We start from the raw sequence: 15295 nt of genomic DNA, 5'->3' as shown, positions 1-15295 counted from the left end.
CTTTATGTGGTTTGCACACGTGGTAATAGAGATCTGTATTTGGGAGAACTCCAGGCCTCGTGTAGTCCCTGGTACAGAGTGCCCACTGAGTTGATGCTTGAACTGCGAAAAAAAACATAGTAAATGTTGGAATTTCCACTATGGTTGAGACTTCCAGGTTTCTGTAACCTGTTTACCCCACCTTATTATTGGCTGCCCCCATACTGGGTAATTTGGTGGAATTTCATGGTATGGTGGTGTAGAGACAGGGCCTTGTATGCTTCTTCTCTTTCCGTTTTCTAACACTCAATCTCCTGGTCCTCCCAGATCCTCCCCCAGTAGTGCCCAGGGCTGGCTTGGTGCTGTGCTGAGGCAATATTTGTTAATAAGGCCCTTTCCTCATCTTTTCTGACCCTCCGTTTCTTTCTCTGCACAATGAGGGCTTAGACTAGATAAGTGCTTTTCAGTTTCTTTTAAAGCCATATTTCCTTTGAGAAAAAGAAAATGCAAATCTCTCCTCCCATCCCAACACTTTAGATTTTGTTACTTCCTGAAAGGAGTCACATAGTTCTTTGTGGAAAATTGATGTGATTGTGATTCCAGGTGGCACAGAAAATACTCTTCAGAGATTTATTGCAGGGAGAGGGCAGAAAAGGGGCAGTATGTCACTCTTTCTAGTGTGAGCACTGGAGCAGGGGCTTGGATTTAAATATGATGTCTGTCGTGGCCTCACTTTAATCTTGCACAATGTGACAAACCTCTCTACCTCAGTTTCTTGATGTGTCAAGTTGGGGTGATAATATTTTAAGGCTTTTGTGAAACAATATACACATAATCTATTTGTGTCTCAGTAGAAACAAGACCTGCAAGGGATTCAGGGATTTAAAAAAAAAAATTCTTGCCCATAGCACTATGTAGCTGTGTATTTTAAATTTCCTGGAGGGTGATGGTTGAGTCTAAAGTCCATCATGGGTCAGGTAGCCCATAGTTCTCTATGTCCCAGTTTGCCCCCTCCTACCCAGTCCTCTTCCTCAGTCCAGGATGAAGTTCCCTAGTAGATTTACACAGAGGTCTTGTGGAAAAGGCTTTTCATTTTATTGTTTCACCAAGAAGGGCTGCCATCATGATCTCTGTGGTCAGGTTTTGAAGGGCTGCATCTTGATGTCTAGTCAGGTGAAGGCCATGCAATTGGGAGTTTCTATGTAATAAAAAGGAAAAAAATTACAAATAGAAAATTAGAACAAGGGTGGTGACAGGGACTCTTGGAAGTGAGCACCTTTAGCTTTGTTAGCTTCAGGTGCAGTGGCCTCTTGCCACGAGGACCCATCCTCTTGCTCTGAATTTGGAGGGACCTGTGGGTTCAGAGGGAATGTTAACTGAATGTATCTCATGTGCTGGGCATTGTCCTATTTTTTCTGTGTGTTCCTTTTTTGAGACAGTGAGCGCATTTAACCTCAATAGCTTCTTTAAAAAAGTAGAAATTTTATTTTGAGATATAATGTAGATTCCCATGTAGTTGTAAGAGATAATATGGAGAGGGCCTATGGACCCTTTTCCCAGTTTTCCTTAATGGTTCCATCTTGCAAAGTTGGGGTACGATTCATTACTGACTCACTAACAATTTGAGGTTTGTGTTATTGCCATCATTTCTATTCACGATTAAACTGGGGCTTAGAGGAGCACACAAGCCTGCCCAGGTCACCCACATGGTTAGTGTAGAGACGGGTGGAACGTGGGCTTGGGATTTCCAAGCAGTACCATTATGATGGTCTGTGGCAGGGAGCAGCATTCATTTTGCTTGTTTATTCATTCATTCAACAAACATTTATTGAGTAACCTCTGTGGGTCAGATGCTTTCATAGGGTTATCTGATTCTTCAGCAGTACTGAGAATCAGGTAATATTTACTTTTTTTTAAATCTGAGAAAATTAGCTCTGAGAGGTTATTACCACCCCAAAGGAAATATAGCTCATAAAGGAGGGATAGTAAATTTGTAGTCACCCCTTTTTATGCAGGTGGTACCCTAGGCATTTTACATTTGCAAACTTCCGTAATCCAGATAAATTCTTGTAAGGCAAGGATTTTTTTTTTTTAATTTAAGTATAGTCAAGATTACATTGTTGTGTCAATTGCAAGGTGTTTTTTGAATTTTGAATTAAAAAGTATTTTTTGAGGAGGGTAATTAGGTTTATTTATTTGTTTCATTTATTAAAATGAGGTACTGGGACCTCGTACATGATAAGCATGTGCTCTACCACTGAACTGTACCCTCCTCCCCAAGGCAAGTTTTCTTATCCATTATTCTGCAGCTTAGGGTTTCAATTAAATTGGAATTGAAATCCAGATCTTTTGTTCCTACTGTTGTCCTTTTCTTTATATTCTGCTGAAGGGGGTTGCGGAAAGCAGTTCCTTTTTTCATTTCTTTATTCCGCATTTTTGAGCAGTGACTTTGCATCAGGGCCTTGTTAGGTGCTTTGAAACAGAAAACAAGAAATGACCCTTCTCTGCATGGGCAGGAAGCCTAGACAAAAAGCTGGGTAAAGTGATCCGAGCTACGGTAGCCATGTGCAGGCTCTGAAGGTCAAACTGTACCCCTGGATTTGCTTGGGCTTCCCCTGCCTTCTGGCTGGTACACACCAGGTCACCGCAACCCAGAGGCGCCCACAGCCCACAGCACAATATTTATCTCGATCTCCTCTCCCCTCTCGGCAGGGCCTGCAACATGAGCATCCCTGACTACGTGCAGTTTGCTGAGGACTATGAGACTCTTCCCGTGGTGGTCAAACCAGTGGGGATCATCTCAGAGGAGAATTTCTTTTGCATCTATAAGCGAACCTCCTTGGTGAGCCAGATCAGCCCGTGCAGCTCCCAGGGCGCACTCTCTACGCACTACAGGCACCACTATGCGCCCAAGAATGGATGGAGCTTCTTCCAGACCCACCGCATGGTTGTGGGCCTTGTCACCATTACCGACTGCCTCTCGGCCAAGGCCTTCGAGAAGCTCCACGTGCAGAGGAGCTGTATGGCATCATGCTTAATGACTCTCAGCTCTTTGTCTTTGTGCTGCATGGGGAGGTAAGCCAAGCAGCCGCGCACCGACGTGGCCTTCAATCTATGAGGACTGCAGGGTGGTGGAGAAGAGGATCGAGGACTTCACTGAGTCACTCTTCATCTTGCTCAAGTCCAAGTGGCTGGATGGGGCCCCTGACAAGTCTGGGGACAAGATCCCACTCCTCTGCATGCCGTTTGAGAAGGAGGACTTCATGGGACTGGACACAGACAGCAGGTAAGTTTACCTGGAGGCCAGTCCACCCTGGCTGTGTGCCGGGTTTCTTCTCTCCATCCAGAAAGGGATCAGCACGGAATAGGACTCTTTTGTATCCAAGGGGGGAGGGAGGTGCAGCCCACCGGTTTACAGACATTTAAAAGTGAATCCGCCTTTGTTTCAGAGAGATCCTTTTAGTGATAGTGTTAGAGCACTTACTCCTGCTTTTCAGCCAGGACCCTGGTGGGACCCCTGGAGTTGCTGTTCAATAGAGTAGCCACAGCCACTGATGCTAGGAGCACTGGGGAGGAGGCTGGTCTGAGCTGAGATGTGCTGTAGTTCAAATGCACATGAGACGCTGAGGCTTGTCTACTAAAAGCATATATACTATCTTGTTACTTCCTCTATTGATTACATGTCAAAATGATAGTATTTTACATACAGTAGATTATGTAAGATATGTTCTTAAAATCAGTTTCTAGTACTAGTTTTTTGTTTGTTGGTTTGTTTCTTTGTTTACCGTTTTAAATGTGGCAACTGGGAAACTTTCTTTACATGGCTCTCATTTCATTTCTGTTGGGCAGCGTTTCCTGGGACAGTCTCATCCCTTTGCTTATAGATGAGATGCTGAATCCCGAGAGGCAGAACGAGGCGCTGGTTGAGCTGGCTTGGAGACAGTGTCTCCTGCCTCCCAGGCTCAGCACCTGTTCGGCTCAGGCCCTCTCTTCCTGCCCGACAGGCAGCATGCCATGTTAGGACATCAGAAACACCACCAGGGACCTCCGAAAGAACTCCTTATGCAGGGAAAGGCGTATCACAGTGTATGGGAAAGAGCAGAGAAATGTTCATCCTCACTTTGTCCCTGTGATTAAGTCAACGGCCCCACTTTGCCTCCTAATTACAGACGAGCTCTTCTGGGCTGCCTAACCCCCCCAACTTCTGCTCTGTTTCCCCATGTATCTATTGTGCTGTCCCTCGGGCAGAAGAGGGTGAGATGCCTTTGCCGGGGGGTGGTCCCCCTTTGCTGGGGAGAGTGAGGGAATCTGTGTACCCCCGGCCTACGGCCTCGGTCCTTGAGTCTGGAGACGCTCATGGCGGTCCCACAGGTGATGGTCAGACGACCTGGCACGTGCTGCCGTGCCCGCTGTGGAGGCGGTGCTCTGTGATTCTTGAACTTATCTAAGATCAGATTCTACTTTCTGGTTGTTGGTAAGTTGGAGGAGAAGATGCCAGAGAATTGATAAAAAGAATATGAGATCAGCCCTGTGAGTGATAGGCAAGAGGACCCGAGTCCCACCTGCGTGAGGTGCCTAGCGGGCTCTGGATGAATTTCCTGTTCCTCCGGGACATGCTTAAAGAAGGGGCAAGGCACGTCGTGGCCATGATCTGTTCTTGTCCTCACAGGGCCCTGTGATCTACATGCCCGCACTCACCATCTGCTCCTTGGAGATGAGGTGTCAGGTTTAGGAGCCTGGGCACTGCTGAGGGCACAGCTGCCAGCACCGTGCTACACGGAGGCTGGCTCCGTTCACCTCACATGTCACCTCCTGCTGATCCACCAGGCGTCAGTCAAGGTAGGTGCATCGGTGCAACGTAAGCAGGGACCACCCTCTCCCCCTGGACAGACTGGTGGGTGAGCAGTGGAAGCCTGGAGCCCTGCCCCAGCCCCCAGGCCAGTGCCTCCTGTTTTGTCACAGGAGGCACTGGTGACATTTTTGCTCAGCAACTACTTGGCTCTGGGTCTACGGACCCACCAGAGAATTCTTGCTTGTTTTTGATTTTTGAAGTCTGCCCTTGGGATTTGGAGGAGTAGCTGGATATGTGCTTAGCCCATAGTGGTTGACACAGTCACCATTGTTTACCCAGAACCTCGTGTACCAGGCATGGCTCCCGGCATCAAAATATAGCAGCGCATTAAACCTCCCTCCTGGTGCGTCTGTCTGTTTTGGTACAGTAAGGTCTCAGCCAGCATCTTAACGTCAGTGAGATAACGCGGCCAGTGAGCTCGGGTCAAGCACGTTCTCCTCCAGTCACTTTTACTCCATTGTTGCTTTTACTATTCCGCAGAAATTAATTTTTTAAACAATGCTTTGGTGCAGGAACAGAGCCTAATTCTCTCCTGCTACTCTTGGTGGAAGTGCGTAAAACTGTCCAGCCTGAAATGTGACCACAATTTGTAGCTTAAGACCTGCCTAGACCCATGTATGTGGAGTTTTGGTTAGGGGCGCTGACCACGTTGGGGTCCCCCGGCAGCGCCGTTCCCCTCAGGCCCCTGCTCTCCCTGGAGCAGGAGGTGAGGGTGGGTCTCACCATCCCCGCTTCCCTGGCCTCACACACTCACGTAAATTCTTGTACGTGCTGTCAAAGTCATTTTTGTTCTTGTGTGTTTCTGATTTTCTCTTGTTCCTCTTTTCCTTTTTCCTTATTCCTTTTTCTCTTGTACTGCCCTGTGAGCATGTTGTTGCGTCTGAAAATGTGGGCTGTGCACACCCTGCATTGGAAATAGATAGATAGCCCTCCGTGCTGTCTCCATCGCTTTAAAAAGCAAAAACTTAACAGCTGCCTTAATCCATGTATTATCCTTGTCATCTTTTTATTTTCTAATTTTTTTTTAGCACATCACCCACTTGTGTTTGATACCTCTTAAAATCCTTGCTTTAAGGAACCAGTTTGGTCCTCCTTATATTTGGTGACAAATGCGCCCTTATTAAATTTGTTTGATTGTTTTCAAGAAGTGAGATGCGAATTCATTTAGGCGGCTGCTGAGGGATGTTTTTCATGGAGTATTTAAACTTGTAAAGTCAAATTCTGCAGCATCTTGCTACATTCCTTCTTTTACACAAACGTGCTTGGCACTCGGTTCCTGGCTGTCGCTGTGTGACGCGCGTGACAGCGCTGCCTGGCCGGCGGTCACTGGTGAGGAAGTGGCAGGCTCGGGGGTGAGCAGCTGTTGGAGGAAGCAGTCACCGTTTTGTTATTTAATTTTTTTTTTTTTGCATTTTTCTTCCCGTGCTATTTACTTTACTTTGCCTTCACAAAGAGGCAGAAGTTGGTCTAAAATCCATGCCACTTTTTTGTTCACTTTACGAGGCTGGTTTATCTGAGTATCAGGACAACATGTCCTTCCCCTAAGTAGCTGGCTCACCTGGATCTGGTGGACATAGGGACTGCTAAAGGGGACCGTAGCTTCCACCCTGCTCCAGCCAGTGGGCATTCAGAGCCGGGTCTGTGGTTTGCCTCAGCAGCCGTGCAGGCCTCCCTGCACCGGCCTTTACTTTTAACCCATGTTGGCAGTAAATAGCTGACTCTGTGTCTGTTGCAGCTGACGTCCACCACTGTCGGCCTTGTCGTTAGTTTGCGGTAGTGAGTCTCCAACACCCCAGTCAACTGTGAAGGAAGATGCTTTGGCCGACGTAGGACCTTGGATTCTCACCCCCACCATGGTTCATCTCACGCGGTGAAAGTGTTTGGCCACCACCATCATGCTGACCATGAGGCCTTGTTTCTCCTTGCATGCTCTAGTCCAAATGTGGACACTTCATTTTTCACTGAATTTGTCTCGCTTCAGACAGGAGAGAATATCTGAAGGAGTCCATCACATTGTGGGTGGGGAACAGATCAGAAGTAAATGTCGCAAGTAGAAGGAGTCTAGTCTGTCCGGGTTGGCAAATGCAGGCTGGGATCGGTGATGGCCGGGCTATGCCCTGGACACAGGCCTTTCCCGTGTCTCCCGAGAGCCCAGGGGTCGGAGTGAGAACAGCCTGGCCTGGGTTCCTCCATCCTCGTCTGCTTACTGACAACTGTTTCTGCTAATTAGGAGTTCCCCCACACCTCGGGCCCTTCAAAAGACCACGGGAGAACATTGAGTCCCTTCTCCTGGGCCTCCTTTGTGAGAATACAGTGCCTTCTGAGGTGACCAGTGGCAGGAGATGCCTCCCCCTCCAGGGAGCACCCTTTGGAGGACTGTGAGTCAGTGCACCATGCTGTGAGCTTGTGGGGTTCCGGCCGTGGTCCCTGCAGAACCAGACTTGAGATGGGCTTAGTGACGGATATAACAGGACTGATTCCAGGGCAGGGCTTGGGGGAGGGAACAGTGGAAATTGAATGTGACCTAAAACACATAGGTGGGTGCTGGGGCTGTTACTAAAATGGGGTGTCAGGGAGGTACCTGCCAGGAATCGAATTCCAGAGTAAATGGTGGACATGAGGCATTTTTAAGATGCCATTTGTCATCCAAGTTAGGACTTCAAAGAGGCACTCGGGTCTAAGGCCCTGGGGCTCAGGTGAAGGAGCCAGACTAGAGATACACGTTGGGAGTCGTCATTCTTAGCTGGTGTTCACAGACGCGCATGTGAATTAGATCATCTTGAGAGCTGCAGACTGAGGCTGATGGGGGGCAGGGCTGTGCCTGGGTTGGAGGAAAGCCCAGACCATGCAGCTTTCGTGTGTCCGTCTGCGGCGTTTGCGATTTTCAAACTAATGCCATTTATCCTTAAGTGGCCGGGGGTTGGGCAGGGCCAGCCTGGAAGAAATCTGAAAGGAGGTTCGTGGCCACGTGTGTGTCTTGGGAAGACGCAGATTCTGCAGGGTCCGGGAGGGTAGATTTCTAAGAAGCTGGAGTTGGAGTGGGGAGAAAGTAGTCACACTCACCTGTGAGGGAGGGATGGCGTCCTTGGGAGTCGCTACCCTACTGGACTCGCTTTCCAATGAACAGAAGGCAATCAGACAGAGGATCTGAGGTGAGAAGAGATGGGCACTGGGAGGGGAGCAAACCTGGAGAATGGTGCGTGCAAAGTCCTGGAATAGTCTCCCTGAAAATTTGAGTTAAAAATACCCAGACTCTTAAGAACATTGATAGTGACTGGGGAGGAGGCAGTTGTTTTTCTGGCCTACTAAGAGTAATGCATGTATTCAGGGATACACAGAAGATTCGGGCAGTCTTTTCCAGGGGTTTGATCCTTACCAGGGGGAACACTGCAAGTTTAAAGGGGGAGAAGGGCAGCGGAGGGAAGCTAGTCAGTCCCCGTGTCAGGTACCAGACGGCAGCCCTACTTGCGTGTTGCATTCTCATCCATGCCTCCCAGTTGGGCGATGGCAGCTCCCTTTTGCGGATTGGGAAGCCTTCTCAGAGGGGTTAAGGAATTGGTCCGTTTAGCGGCTAGTCAATGCTGTAGCAGGATTCAAGCAGGGCCTTGTCAGACTTCAAGGGCATGTTCTCTCTACTAATTCCGGTACCTCTCTGTTGTACCTGGATTGGTGAATTGGGTCAGTTTTGGAGCCTTTCACAAAAAATACGATTTAAGTGTCTCAGGACAGTTTCACAAAGCTCAGTGTTCTTTGATGGTTCAGAAGCACCGCAGTGCTTTTCGCCACACAGAGGTAAGGTCTTACTCCTTGCCGATGACGTGGTTGCAAATGACGTACAGGTGCAAAACCAGACTTAGGAGCTTCTGAAGGGAAACTCTCCAGTTCTCCCTTGTTCGGCTTTCTTCCACGGGATGTAACTGCTGCAGCATAGGCCTGAGCTTTCCATATGGAGTGAGGGTTTGATAACCAAAGTTAGCATAAAACGGTCAGATGAAGAAAATCGACGTTGACAATTTATTTTTGGGTTACATTAGTGAAGATATTCTATCAGTTAATGACCCATATATCGAATGAAATTGAGTACAGAACATTGCAATTCTTACTTTCTATTTAGAGTTCTCTTACAGAGTAAGGTTGCCTGCTTTGGAACATCAGCTCCACCACCACGGCACCTATCAGTGTGTTGGTGTGATTGCATTTATGCAGTCAATGTAATCTGGGCTTCCTCAGCCCCAAACACTCCAGTGCAGAATCACGGGCTGTAGCCATCTCTTAGTCACGCAAATACTTCTAAAATTATATGATGCCAGAAAAGAAAGAAGAGGGAGAGAGAGATTGCCTTTATCAAAGTTCCTTTCTATTCTAACTGCAAACTGTTGTTGAACAGCTCTGGTTTCCTTTGGATATGAATATATACATTTCTTTGCATGTAACCCGGGTTTTGGACTAGAACACCAAGCTCTTGCTGTCCACAAGCCACAAAAATAGTAGCCAAATTGCACAGGTGCAAAATAGTTTATACTTTTTTCTGAGAAAGAATCCTTGAATTTGGGACTTGGGCTGTGATTTTTGCTTTTTGCTTCCCCCACCCCTCTTGTAATCTCTCACTCCTTCCCACGTGGCCCCCAAGAGTTCGTGGTTTCAAAGGAGTGGGCAAACACCCAGTTGGTCACCATGTACTGTTGCTATAGATGGAGCCATGCCAAGACCTAAAGGACATTATCAGAGAGGACTTCCTGGAAGAAATGGGCTCTACATTCAATCGTGAGGACAGAGTAAGTGTCAGCCAGGAGAAGGAGTCAAGAGTGTGGCTCAGGTGGCAGGTGCAGCCCGGGCAGAGGCCTGGAGGCTTGTGGGGTGGGGACCTGGGGAGAGTGTCCTGTGTGGTCCAGGGTGGAGTGTTCCCCTGCTTGGGAGGACCCTGGAGAGAGCCTGGGGTGAAGGGCTTTGGAAGACGTTGGGTTTTATTTGAACAGACACTGGAGGCAGTGAAGGGTGTCAGCAGGAAGTGACCCTCAGGAAAGGTACTTCTGGTTTTGCTTCTGATATTCTACAGACAGAAGGGTCGGGACGGGCGAGAGCAGGTCTGTCTGTCCCTTTGAGACCCACCCCATCATTCATTTATTCATAACACGCGCACTTCTGTGTGTCTAGGGGAGAGTGGGTGGACCCACATTATTAAGCAAAATGTATTTGCTTCTTGTGAGCTTAGCAGTGTCAGAAGTTGACTTAGCCTAGAATGTTCTAGGAATAGAGGAACAAGTTGCGGAGGTTGGAGGGAGGGAAGTCTTCCTTGGGAAACAATCAAAATGAGCCTGGAGTTAAGTGGGTAGTAGGAGCAGGACAGCGGGTCCCTGAGGTCACTGGGGACCTGGGAACTGGGGTGAGGCTGGGAGAGCAGTGTCGGGGGCGGGGCTAGAACGGGGCCAGGGAGCCTCTGAAGGGTTTGAAGTGGGGTGATTTAATCAACTTTGTGATTTGGGAAGGCTGCCGTTGCTCTGTGTGTGTGTGTGTGTGTGTAGCGGGGAAGAGGGGGAGGGTGCCACCAACTGGGGGGCCACTAAAACACAATTCACAGGCTGGGAGAGGGGCGTCAGGGCTGCTTGGGGACGGCTGGGGCAGTGTGGATGCCGGATTTCCTTATGGGGAGGACTTGTTATCGGGGTCGCCCGAGAGGCGACTTTTGGCTGGAAGAAAAGAGATGGAGGCTGCCAGGTGGACTTTCCTCTTCTCTCCTTCCCTGCCTTGTGTGATGATCTTAGCTCAGCCAACTTTTGGAACAGAAGAGCTAAGTTCCAGGGTAGCCCAGGACTTTGTTGATCTGGTTCGAGTGAGATGTGATAGGATTTAGATTTCTGTTCAGATCTGCATGTTCACTTAGCTAGAAACCTCCCGTCATTTCGATTTCCATGGGGTATTTATTCTTGATAAAGATTGCTTTCTTGGTGAGAGGAAATTTAATACAGCTGTTGTCTTTCTCAAAAAAAATCATATCTTTAAAGAAATTTAATATTCCAAAGAATAGCAAAATTTAAAAATGATAAAGTAAGGCTTTGGTGTAGTTTCTTTGGTTTCTGAGCTAATGTGGAGTTAGAGCCTTTGCATTACTTAATAGCACATCCTTAGTGAGCTGTTAGTGAGCACCCCAGGCCCCACCTCTCAAAACACCATTAAAGTTTGCTCTGAAATAGTGAGGTCATAAAGGTCTTGTTTGCAGAATTCAAACAGTTTTTTTATATTATGCAGCATAGCTCCATTTATAAAATAATAATAGGTTCAAAATTAAGAAAGTGGAAGATAATTGATTTTTTAAAGCTGAAACATAAACTTTCTTGTGCTAATGTTGCAACTGGAAATTTTGAAAAGAAAAATCCTACTGTAATATCATCTAAGTGGAATACATATATGACTTCCACATTTGAAAAGTAACGGCGCAGTGGTTTTAGAAGTCAGGAGCATTCCAACTCAGATACTGGCATTGATGGTTGCTGGTTTTCAATGGAAGAGCCTAAATTTGCCTTCTTAGCATTTTTTTTTCTTTGTAGTGAGAGGGCTGAGTAGTGCTTTGCCAGCATGATTTTGGGGCAATTTGAGGGCAGATGTCGTGTAGCAGCAGTGAGATATTTCCATGCGTTTAATTTTCCAGACATCACCAGGGCACATGTGGGGTTTGTGCATGCAGGCTGGGATGCTGCAGGACTCCCTAACCCATCACCGTTATGTGCTGGAGCTGCTCCGGTTAGTGAATAATTTTCTGTGCCTTGGAGGTAAAGTGGTCTGATGCAAATGATCAGATATGTAGTTAAAGTGCTATTACTTGAAATAAGAGAAACCTAGAAATATGGCTCTAACAATACAGGATGAGGGAGGAGAATTGTCTGAGCTGCGTGCAGTGGGGAGTCTTCTCAGGTGACTCCCACGCCGTGATTCCTGCCAATATCCGCCCCAGCCCTGCACGGTTGTCCTGCCGAAGCAAGCATGCACTTTGCTCAGAAACGCACTGAATTTCCTTGCGCCTCTGTTTGTTGGCTTTTTTTTGAAAGCACATCTTGCCCTTTGCTTAAATGCCATCCCTGCAAGTCGCCTCATACGCTCATCCTTCTGGACCTCGTCCATACATAGCTGCTGAATGGATGAACAGAATGTAGAATCTCCATTTAGTGAAACATTATTCAGACGTAAGTGTGAATAAAAAAGAAAAAGAGGAAAATGAAAAAGGCCACCTCTTCTGGGAAGTCCACTCTGACTGCTCAACCCGCCCTTTTCTCTTTGAAACACAATCACTTATGCTCCACTCTACTCTTTTTGATAGTACTTACAACCCTCTAATAAACATTAACGTTTTCAAAAAAAAAAAAGGGATGCTGATACCACTTCATCATGGAAGAGCCTTGACAAGAGCATGTTAAGTGAAAGGAAGCAGACAAACACGGCCACATATTGTTGCCTTCAGTGATCTGAAATGCCCAGAATAGGCACATGCAGAGGCGGAGAGCAGGTGATGGTTGCAAAGGGCTAGGTGGAGGGGGGTTAGGGAGTGACTGCTAGTGACAGGGGGATTCTTTTGGGGTGATGGAGTGTTCTGGAAATAGATGGTGATGAGGGCTGCACAACCGTGAGTGTGCAGAAGACTGCTGAGCTCTGTCTCTGGGAGTGCCTGTGGTTGGGGGCGGCTTTATTTTCTTCTCACCCTGCACTCTGAAGAGACATCTTGTGCAGTGGCCTTTCTACTAGTGTGAGTGGTGAGAATCAGCGACTTTGCAGAGTCTTGTTTCTTTTACCCCCCCTGCTGAGTGTAGGCAAAATAAATTTAAGCCTGAGAAAGTGCTCCATCTGCAGAAATGTATTTCAGGTTTGCATGGTGTAAAAATCTTGAGAGCTTTTTAATTGTTGAGGACAGTCTGTGGGGAAAAATAGCCCGTGAAGCCTTGGGGAGACCTGGAAAAACCGCGCTTCCCTCCCTGACACGGGTGGAGTATTCACCCCATTTCAGGCAGTGAAGGGCCCAGACCCGTGAGCGGAGTTGACAATCGTGAATATTTACGTGTATCCGCTGCTTCATCTTGGATATTAATTTCAAGCTGAGTCAGTTTGTGGCGGCAGCCTCATTCTACATCAGGAATTTATAGTATCTGCTCTTTGAGGTGAAGACCTGACAGAGTTTATTATTTAACAGTCTCCCTTGAATTGATATCTCAGATTCCTTTGTCAAAAGCAAAACAGCAGAAATACAGACGTCCTTTAATGCCAATATGACCTGGAAAGGATTTAGTCTCTGTGCCTCAGTGGCCTAATCTGCGGTTGGGGATGGTGATAACAGTGTTTCCCTCAGAGGGGCTGGTGAGGGGAGAGTGAGGAGCACAAAGGGAGGACTTACAGGAGATGCTCATGAATGACTGAATTTAGTGCTCTCAGCCTGGTGAGGCCTCAGGGGCAGAGATGTTCAGAACAGAGAATTCCTAGCCAGAGCTAGATCCGTGTTGGCAGCTGTTGTGATCAGTATCACAACTGTGGGTTATCAGGTAGTTTTAAGACTTGGTAATATGAATTCATGAATAATGTTAGAAGACTAGACATCTCAGATTCAGTTTACATAGTTCTCAAGATTTCCTCTGAGAAATGGATGGTTTTTTCCCCATCTTAAATCTGAGATGAGTCTCTAAAAAATTTCTGTATTCCTCCATCTTTTTGCATTAATTCTCCATTTCTTAAAAAAAGAAGTTTTTAAATTGAGTTAGTGGGGACTGAACTGAGGGCCTCATGCATGCTAAGCACATACTCTCCCAAATGAGGTATAATCTCCCCCCTGATTTTTTTTAAAATTTACTTTCTTAGTATTCAGAGGTTAGAGGCCTCTAATTCTTTTTCTGGAGACTTGTCCATGAACCTGTAAATCTATTATTAATGGACAAAACTTGGTTTATTAAAAAAATGAATAGAATATTCTGCAATCCATCCAAAAGGAAATGTTCATTGGCTTAAAATGTTTCTCCTTTAAGGTGATTTCTCCTTTTTGGTCTAGCTCAATTTATTAACAGACATCCTCATCATCATAATGACCAAACTCGCTGTGAGTGGACACCTCCCTAAGGCTAAAATACTTTCCTCATGCTTTACTTCATAGCAGGTGTTTGACGGTAGGTATCAGTGTCTCCTTTTTTACAGCTGAGGGATTGAGAGATGGAGCAGCTTGTCCCAAATCACACGCAGCTGGCGGTGGCTAGCTCGGTGCTGGAACCCAGGCTTCACAGGATGCATTCTTAATTGCTTCTCTAATCAGCCTCCCGTTGAGTGGTTACCCGAACTCCTGTGACTCCATAAATGGCCGATTTTAGTGATCTCAGCCTGATGAGGCCTTCAAAGGGGAGACACCAGTGAGAATGTGAGACAGAGTGGCATAAATTAAAATTGTACATTTTCACAGATGTTTAATTCTCAGGTAGTGGCATAAAAAGTTAATTTTTATGTATTTTAGTGCTCTGTAAGCACTAAAAACAAAACATTAAAAATAATTATAGTGCAAATGAGAAGGGGGCTTTGAAAGTCCAACCACTGCTGATGATGTTACTTGTTTTTCTCTAGTGGCCCTTATTGACAGAAATACTTACAAAGACTGAATTGGTTTTATGTAGTCTTAATATGGAAAAAAAGATTGTCAGTGAATATTTTAAGAAAATCTTTATTCTTTTCTTTCCTGATGATGTATATATAAGTTGTTTTCATGTCTTAAGTACATTTCCTCATTTGTGAAATTTGAGTAATATCGTTTAACTTGTCTGACTGTGAGAGTTAGTAGCCTTGTATACAAAGAACTCAAGAGGTGCTTAGTAAAAATGTGCTGTCACAATGACAGATATTTTAGAAGGATCAACTCTGAATACTAAAGAGGGTGGCTTATTACTGATGCATATTTAATATGTATATATATGATATATATGAATATGGCTTAAAGTAACAAGGATTCATTTATTTTTTAGTGCACTATGAAGTTTTAATGAAATCTGTATCATTCTAGTGAGACAGGGACTAGTTAAATTGCCTTAAGCAGACGACCTTGAAGATTATTTACACAGAATGTGTATTGTTAGAAATCAGATGTCATGTTGCCGTGTAACCATCCACTCAGACATTTAAATTCGTTGGATTCTGACATCCACATTTATCATTTTCTGGGAATAAGCTTCTCTCTTTTGTGATTAAAGAAAATTTTGATCTTTTTTCCTGCAGTCTTAACAGGTTTAAAATATCAAAACATTGATTTGACATGTAACTTTTTTAATAGAGACAATAAAGCTCATGCTGTTTTATTATGTAAATAAATGTTTTTGTATTTCAACAAATGTATGATTTCCTGGATTTTGAGAAGTATGTTGCAAGATACTTAGATAACCTACTTTAGGAAATATACAGACGCGGCTTTTATGAATATAGGCCTAGTACAGATCTGTTCGTTTTTGCTACAGT

General features: G+C 45.8%; 1 protein-coding gene across 2 annotated transcripts in view; it reads left to right on the top strand.

Moving 5' to 3' along the window:
- The window catches only part of LOC135319942 (uncharacterized), a 140285-nt gene that overhangs the window by 86471 nt on the left and 38519 nt on the right, over positions 1-15295 (top strand). For both annotated transcript variants that reach the window (XM_064482273.1, XM_064482272.1), the window contains 2 exons: positions 2692-3265; positions 4649-4818. The gene's annotated coding sequence lies outside the window, so the exon portion shown is untranslated. The remainder of the gene's footprint in view (positions 1-2691; positions 3266-4648; positions 4819-15295) is intronic.

This window comes from Camelus dromedarius, chromosome 35 (assembly GCF_036321535.1).
Source record: "Camelus dromedarius isolate mCamDro1 chromosome 35, mCamDro1.pat, whole genome shotgun sequence".
Taxonomy (NCBI): domain Eukaryota; kingdom Metazoa; phylum Chordata; class Mammalia; order Artiodactyla; family Camelidae; genus Camelus; species Camelus dromedarius.
The sequence above is the reverse complement of the archived record's forward strand: the minus strand, read 5'-3'. Positions and strand labels throughout refer to the sequence as shown.